Source organism: Amblyomma mixtum, chromosome 2 (assembly GCF_055824585.1).
Source record: "Amblyomma mixtum isolate Tamu chromosome 2, ASM5582458v1, whole genome shotgun sequence".
NCBI classification, from domain to species: domain Eukaryota; kingdom Metazoa; phylum Arthropoda; class Arachnida; order Ixodida; family Ixodidae; genus Amblyomma; species Amblyomma mixtum.
In genome coordinates, this window is record NC_143013.1 from 280,929,902 (window position 1) to 280,937,668 (window position 7,767).

A 7,767-nucleotide genomic window follows, 5' to 3' on the forward strand; every position below is an offset into this window, starting at 1 on the left:
AGAAACTATGCGGGAATTATGTTTGCAGAATACTGAAAACATGTATCACCGAAAGAAACGGTGCTTTTTCCTCAGGAAGAAATATTCACTGCTAAAAATGGGAAATTTCCGCTGCGGAATAAGCACCAAAAAGCCCGCCGAAATTTTTAAAAACAAAAGTGGAAAAGTGCAATCCACTCTTTTGGGACACCATTCCTGAATGGCTATAAAAGCTTGACGCCATAATATCCAATCTAAGGTGAGTGTTTGATTTCAATGTACTACCTTCGTGTTATGCTATTTTGTTTCATCTATATTGTGTAAGAGGGCCGGGACCCTTGACGCGTGCTCTGTCCCCTTTATCCTCGGCCCTCTCTTAGACTGTAACTATGCAAAAATAAATAAAATGAAGAAAGCTGTAGTGTACTGCTCAAGTCATTACCACTGGCTCTTAGCATCTTGGCAGGGTGTTGAATTAACCTGTGTGCTCTCGCAATATACGACTCTGGCCCTGCAGCATTACTTCGCAATTGTATAAAAAATTCCACATGTTTTTTTAAACTTAACCTAAGGCTAGAAAATGCCAGTGAAATTTTTACACACACACACACACACACACACACACACACACACACACACACACACACACACACACACACACACACACACACACACACACACACACACACACACACACACACACACACACACACACACACACACACACGCACACGCATACGCACGCACGCACACACGCGCACACGCGCACACACACACACACGCACACGCACACGCGCACGCGCACGCACACACACACACACACACACACGCACACACGCACACACGCATACACACACACACACACACACGCACACACGCACGCACGCACGCACATGAGCCACCGCGGCCGCCCAGTGGTTATGGTGCTCGGCTGCTGTCACGAAACACGCGGGTTGGCCGCGGCGGTCGCATATCGATAGAGGTCAAACGCTGGAGATGCGCGAACTCCTCGATGTCAGCGCATAAAGAATCTCGGTTGGTCGAAATTACCCAGAGCCTACCACTACGGCGTCCCAGATAGCCGTAGTCGCTTTGTCAAGTTAAACCCCATAAACAACGCACATACGCACACACATGCAAGGGGTGGCTACTAAAGAACGTAGCTAGACGCGATATATGACGATACTGGCTGTACGCTGACAGGACAGCAGGTGCATTCGCGGTGATCGGCTTCGAAGATTCCGGAAATAGTCAAGATGAGCCGAGTTTTGAGAATTTAAGCCGAGACAGCCGAGACGAGGAAAAGCCAGGAGAACATACCAGACGCTAAGGCCGAGATACTCATCACACTCAAACTTATGATGAAATTGATGAGGTCACCCAGTGAGTGCCCAAACCCCTACGGCAAGTTTACAGGGAAAATGTGATGTCTCGCGCGCGCGTTTTTGATCGGCACAAACTTTTTTTCCATTCAAGAGGGCACTTTGAAGGGGGCGCACGACCTGGGCGCCGTGCCAGAACTAGACTTTCTGAAAGCTAATGAAATTGTTCAGAACGATGGTCGGTTTCACATCCGAAAGATGGTAGACGCAGTGCTATTAGATAAATAGGTCGTGCGACATATTTTACTTGAGGAGCTAAACTTCGCTATGTCAGGGAGGCGTCAGTGAGAAAACGACGGCACTGCTGAGGAGGCGACATGTGAGTATACCTGGAGCATTGCGCACAACAGCTAAATGTTCGTAAACAACGATGCGCAAACAAGGCTGGGGAGTGCGCTAAACTTTGCAAGAGTTAGTTTGTAAGGTTGCAGCAGTAAACAAGCTTTGATGCTGGTCTCGTTTTTATTAGCCAGATCTCGTATATGATTGTTTACAATGATTTTACTTTAACTGAGGATGTTTTATCTAAAGAATTTGTCACAATTCAATCGCACGCAGTTAAAGAATTGTATCGACGGAAATGCTCACGTGAAAACTTTACTAAAGCCTGGTTATTGTTTCCTAGAGAACTCCACTAAGTTAAGAAACGAAGCACACACGTTTGTGTATTGAGGTAGAGACCCTGATGCCCCACTGAAGGAACCACTATAACAAAAAATAATTAAACTCAGCAACAGCCCTAGATAACTATAGGTGACAGCAATTCTTCAAAGATTCTCGCTATGTCGATGCCCCGACAGCTTGCAAGAACCGAGAAGAGAGGAAATGAAAGAGGGATATCCAGCACACTTGCCATTCTTCAAAACACTGCGCGAGTTGTAACCACCTTGTCACTCTCGGTCATAACTACCTTGAATGCGCAATTGCGCTTGTTGAGCTGAGACTTCACCGAACTTTTAACTCACCCACGTAATTACGCATGCACAGGGGTGAAGACAGGCGCATACCTCCTGCCAGAAGACGCAGGTTTTCGCAAAAGGTTTCGCCTGCCTACGGCGTGGAGCGAAAGACGGAGCTGATTACTGTATAGCTTTTACTTTGGCTATCGGAATGGAAGAAACTCTCTACGTAATTGCTGCGTCACTCCAGGAAGGACTTTAGCGTCAGTCGTTCCCGCGTTGCAGCATAATTACGCCGATTGAGTTGAAATTCTGGAGCCATCGCGGAGCGCGTGCGTGTTAGAATACTACCAAATGAAGCAGTTTATTAATGCGACCTCCTCGACGATTTCCCTAGTAACATAAAGCTAACTGCAGTGGCTACAAGCTTATCACTTAGTTATTTCAGGGCTTGTCGACGACGATTATATTGTCACGGATGGGTCCTTAATCACACAGGCTAGGCGCAAGCCGCCAACAGAGAAGCAGAGTCCCAGCTCCGAGAGCACGCGAGTTCCTCACTTCTTCGTCCTTTCGGCGCCGCCCGGGGACACCTGGCGGCATTATTCCCCCTCCCCAAAAAAGAAAGCAAAAACGTGGGCGCACATTGAGTGAACGGGAGGAAGTAAGCAAGTGAACAAACGGTCACATGCCGCTCAACGGCTGCAGGCACTAATAAAAAGAACACGCGGAAGAGGCTACGTCCCTTACTGTGTACAGTAAGGCTTCATGCGCAGTACGTGCACGACCTCAGGCTGAGGTCGACGGCGCGAACTCGGTAGAGTGCCATCGGGGAGGACTTCATACGTCACATCTGTGATACGGCGCAACACTGTGTACGGTCCAAAGTAGCGGCTCAGGAGCTTCTCCGACAGGCCTGGGCGACGTACTGGGGTCCATACCCACACTTTGTCGTCGGGGTGGTACTCTACGTGTCGATGTCGTTGGTTGTAGCGTTGTGCATCCGTGGCCTGCTGCCGTCGGATGTGCATACGGGCCAGTTGCCGGGCTTCCTCTGCGTGCCGGGTAAACTCCTCAGCGTCCGACGTGAGCTCCTGGTCGTCAGGGGCGCACGGAATCATGTCGTCGAGCATTGTCTGTACGTCACGCCCGTAGACGAGGCGAAACGGCGTAAAGCGAGTCGTTTCCTGAAGCGCCGTGTTATAGGCAAACGTCACGTATGGGAGGATCTCGTCCCAGGTCTTGTGCTGTACATCGACGTACATGGCGAGCATGTCCGCTAAGGTTTTGTTGAGGCGCTCCGTGAGCCCGTTTGACTGCGGGTGGTATGCAGTAGGCTTGCGGTGGGTCGTGTGACTCAGCTGGAACACCTCGTGCAAGAGCTGTGCAGTAAACGCAGTGCCTCTGTCGGTGATTACGGAAGACGGGGCGCCGTGTCGTAAAACGATGTGGTGTATGAAGAAATGCGCGATTTCCGAGGATGTACTGCGCGGCACCGCCTTGGTTTCCGCATAGCGCGTCAAATAATAAGTCGCAACTATAATCCACTTTTTGCCAGATGCTGATACAGGAAATGGGCCCAGAAGATCAATGCCGACTTGGTCAAAAGGTGTGCGAGGTGGTTCAATTGGATGGAGCAAACCTGCAGGCTTTAGCGGTGGCGACTTACGACGCTGGCACTCACGGCAACCTCTGACGTAGCGATGGATGGTCGCTGCAAGTTTAGGCCAGTAATAGGCCTGACGCACTCGGGCGAGCGTGCGTGCAAATCCCAAGTGGCCAGATGTGGTCTCATCATGACACGCTGAAAGGATGTCGTCGCGGAGGTCTGATGGCACGACTAGGAGGTAGGTCCGGTCACCGTTACGTGAGTTTTTCTTGTAGAGTACGCCATTGCGAATACAAAAAGAGGACAGGTGGCGGGAAAAGGGTCGAGGTACGTTGGAAGCATGGCCCTCTAGGTGAACCATGACAGACCGCAGGTCAGCGTCAGCACACTGCCTTGCCACCAAGTCCGAACTGCCGACCACACCTAGGAAACGATGGTCGTCCTCTGCGCTGTCATCAGCTTGCTCAACGGGTGCGCGCGAGAGCGTGTCGGCATCTTCGTGTTTACGTCCGGACTTATAGACAATTTTATAGTCAAATTCCTGAAGGCGAAGGCTCCAGCGTGCCAGGCGGCCTGATGGGTCCCGGAGATTGGTCAGCCAGCACAAGGAATGGTGGTCTGTGACGACTTTGAAAGGGCGACCGTAGATATAGGGCCGAAATTTCATCGTGGCCCAGATGACGGCGAGGCACTCCTTTTCTGAGGTGGAATAGTTGATTTCGGTGCGCGAGAGTGTGCGACTCGCATACGCGATCACACGTTCCACGCCTTCTTGATGCTGAACGAGGACGGCACCAAGCCCAATATTGCTAGCGTCGGTGTGTATCTCGGTAGCAGCCTCCTCATCAAAGTGAGCAAGCACAGGGGTAGTGTGCAGCCGTTGTCGCAGCTCTGTGAAAGCAGCCTCTTGCGCGGCAGTCCAGACGAACGGTGTATCTTCACGCGTTAAGCGGGTCAAAGGTTCAGCGATGTTGGAGAAGTCTGCGATAAAACGGCGGTAGTAGGCGCACAAACCCAAGAAGCGCTTGAGCGCATTCTTTGTAGTAGGACGGGGAAACTCGGCTACGGCGGCAGTTTTCTCGGGGTCGGGTTTTACACCGTCGGCGCTCACAACATGGCCAAGAAACTTGAGCTCTTTGTAGCCAAAGTGGCACTTCTCGGGTTTAAGTGTCAAGTCGGCCAACCGCAGGGCATCCAGCACGGTCCGCAGTCGTTCAAGGTGTTGGTCGAAGGTTTCTGAAAACACCACCACGTCATCTAGATAAACTAAACAGGTTTGCCATTTGAGGCCAGCCAGGACAGTGTCCATCATGCGCTGAAACGTCGCAGGCGCTGAACAAAGGCCGAAGGGCAACACCTTAAATTCATATAGGCCGTCGGGTGGGATGAAGGCAGTTTTTTCGCGGTCACGTTCATCAACCTCGATCTGCCAATATCCGCTCTTTAGGTCGATCGATGAAAAATACTTGGCGCGGCGAAGTCTGTCGAGTGAGTCGTCGATGCGAGGCAGCGGGTAGACGTCCTTTTTCGTTATGGCGTTCAGCTTACGGTAATCGACGCAAAAGCGCAAAGTCCCATCCTTCTTCTTTACCAGAACAACAGGCGACGACCACGGGCTCTTAGAAGGCTGAATTATGCCGTCTGTAAGCATCTCCTTCACCTGCGTTTGGATGGCGTCGCGTTCCTTCGGGGAAATGCGGTACGGCTGCTGTCGTATGGGGCGAGCATCATCGGAAGTGATGATTCGATGCTTTGTGACCGCCGTTTGCCGCACTTCCGAGGAGGATGCGAAGCAGGTTTGGTATTGAAGCAGTAGGGCGCGTAGGTCGCGCTGTTGAGTCGCTGATAGCCCGGGGCTAATATCGATGCGATCCAGGGACGTCTCCGGTTGTACCATGTCCTCGAACGCAAAACACTCAGTAACATCTGCCAATTGGTCTGCCCACGCTATGGCAGTAGCTCGGAAAAGGCGACGAGGTTCGTTGGTAAAATTAGTAATCAGGAGCTCCGACCGACCGTTATGGAGGTGGACAAGGCTTCGGGCCGAGCAAATGCCGTGTGTCAGTAGCAAGGAAAGGTTGCCCTCAGCGACTGCACGTCCATCACGTAGCCTATCATCGCATTCAACTCCTGCAAAAACACTGGCGCGCGGCGGGATCAAAACACTCTAAGTGGAAATACGAAGGGCGGAGCTGCGTTGACGAACATCGGAGGTGTCGTCGGCTTTCGCTCTAGAAAACGTAACGGTTCTGTTCCGCAGGTCGATAACGGCACCATTCTCACGGAGAAAATCTACGCCCAAAATCAGGTCACGAGAACAGTCGCGGAGCACCAGGCAGCTCATTACGAACGTCGAATCGATGATCTGGACCCTAGCCGTGCACTGTCCAAGCGGAGTAATGATATGGCCCCCCGCCGTCCGGATCTGCATGCCAGAGCAGGGAGTCGTGACTTTCTTCAGAAGCGCTGCCAATTTGCCACTAATAATTGAAAACTCTGCTCCTGTGTCCACCAACGCGCTAATGCTGTGACCGTCGAGAAGCACGGGCATGTCGAGTGAGAATCGCTCCTTTAGATCACCGGCTGTCGTCGACGTCGACAAAGCTCTATCATCGAATGTCGGCGTCGTCAAGGGGTCCTTACAGCATCGATATCCAGCGACCACGCCCCCGGAGGTCGCTGTCTTCAGTTTTCCCGGCGAGGACTGGGCGAGCGGTCCGCTGTCGCTCGCGAAAAGTTCTGCGGATTCGGTGAAAATGATGACCGGCGAGGGGACGGCGATCGGGACTGACGGCGCGCCGTGGACCACAGGGGTTGCTGCGTTACGTACTCTTCAACCGCAGGGGGCCGTTGACCAAATCGGGGTCTTGGCGCATCGGGGGAAAAACCCTGCAGGCCAAGTTCACGATATGGGCACCGCCGGAACAGGTGACCGGGCTCCCCACAATGGAAACACAAACGTCGTCGGTCTGGGCCACGCCAGACGTCCGCTCTGCGCAGGGATCGTCGGTCACTCGGGATGTGCTGCACTGGCAGCACGGAGGGTAGCGGGACGGCGTGATGGGCTTGAACAAACGCCGTTGCATTAGGGGGAGGGCGTCGTAAAGCGTCAGCATACGTCGGGCGGCAGTAGTCCGTCTGGATAGGCTGTGTAAATGCCGCTGGAGTCGGGGCAGGGCGTCGCAGAGCTTCAGCGTACGTCGGGCGGTAGTAATCTGGCTGTACTGGCTGTGGTTCGCCGCGTAGTAACTGTGGCCTGACAGCCTGCTGCACCTCGTCGCGGAGAACGCCCATAAAGGAGCTGGCCGTGGTCTGCGACGTACCACAGATCTTATGCAGCTCCTCACGGACGACAGTGCGGATCATGTCACGGAGGAAGTCGGTATTGGTGTTGAACGCCGGGAGAGGCTCCGTTATAGAAGCAGCAAAGACTGGCCGGTCTTACGCGGTGGAACGCTGCCGGAGAACCTGCTCCATCGTGACAGCCTCTGCTAGAAACTCGGCAACAGTGCTTGGGGGGCTGCGCACGAGGCCGGCGAAAAGCTGTTCTTTCACACCACGCATTAGGTGGCGCAGCTTTTTGGCTTCCGACATGGCTGAAAGGAAATCCCGTGAAAGGATTTTGGTAGCCGTGGGTTTTGGAGGGTGTAGTACGCGGCGCCTTGCATGACTGGTTGAGGGGCAGGCGCCGAGGTAGTGTCAAATGGCCTGAGCTCAGGAGGCAGCCGGCCAGGTGCCGAGGTAGTCTCCAACAGCCTATGCTCAGGGGGCAGTCCTAGATTGCCGCGACTGACCCGATGCACTGGCGTGTCGATAGGGAGAGGTCTGGGGTCCTCGGTGTTAGGAGGGGTGTGCGACATATTCCAGGGCGATGTACCCAGCACCTCCACCAGAAATG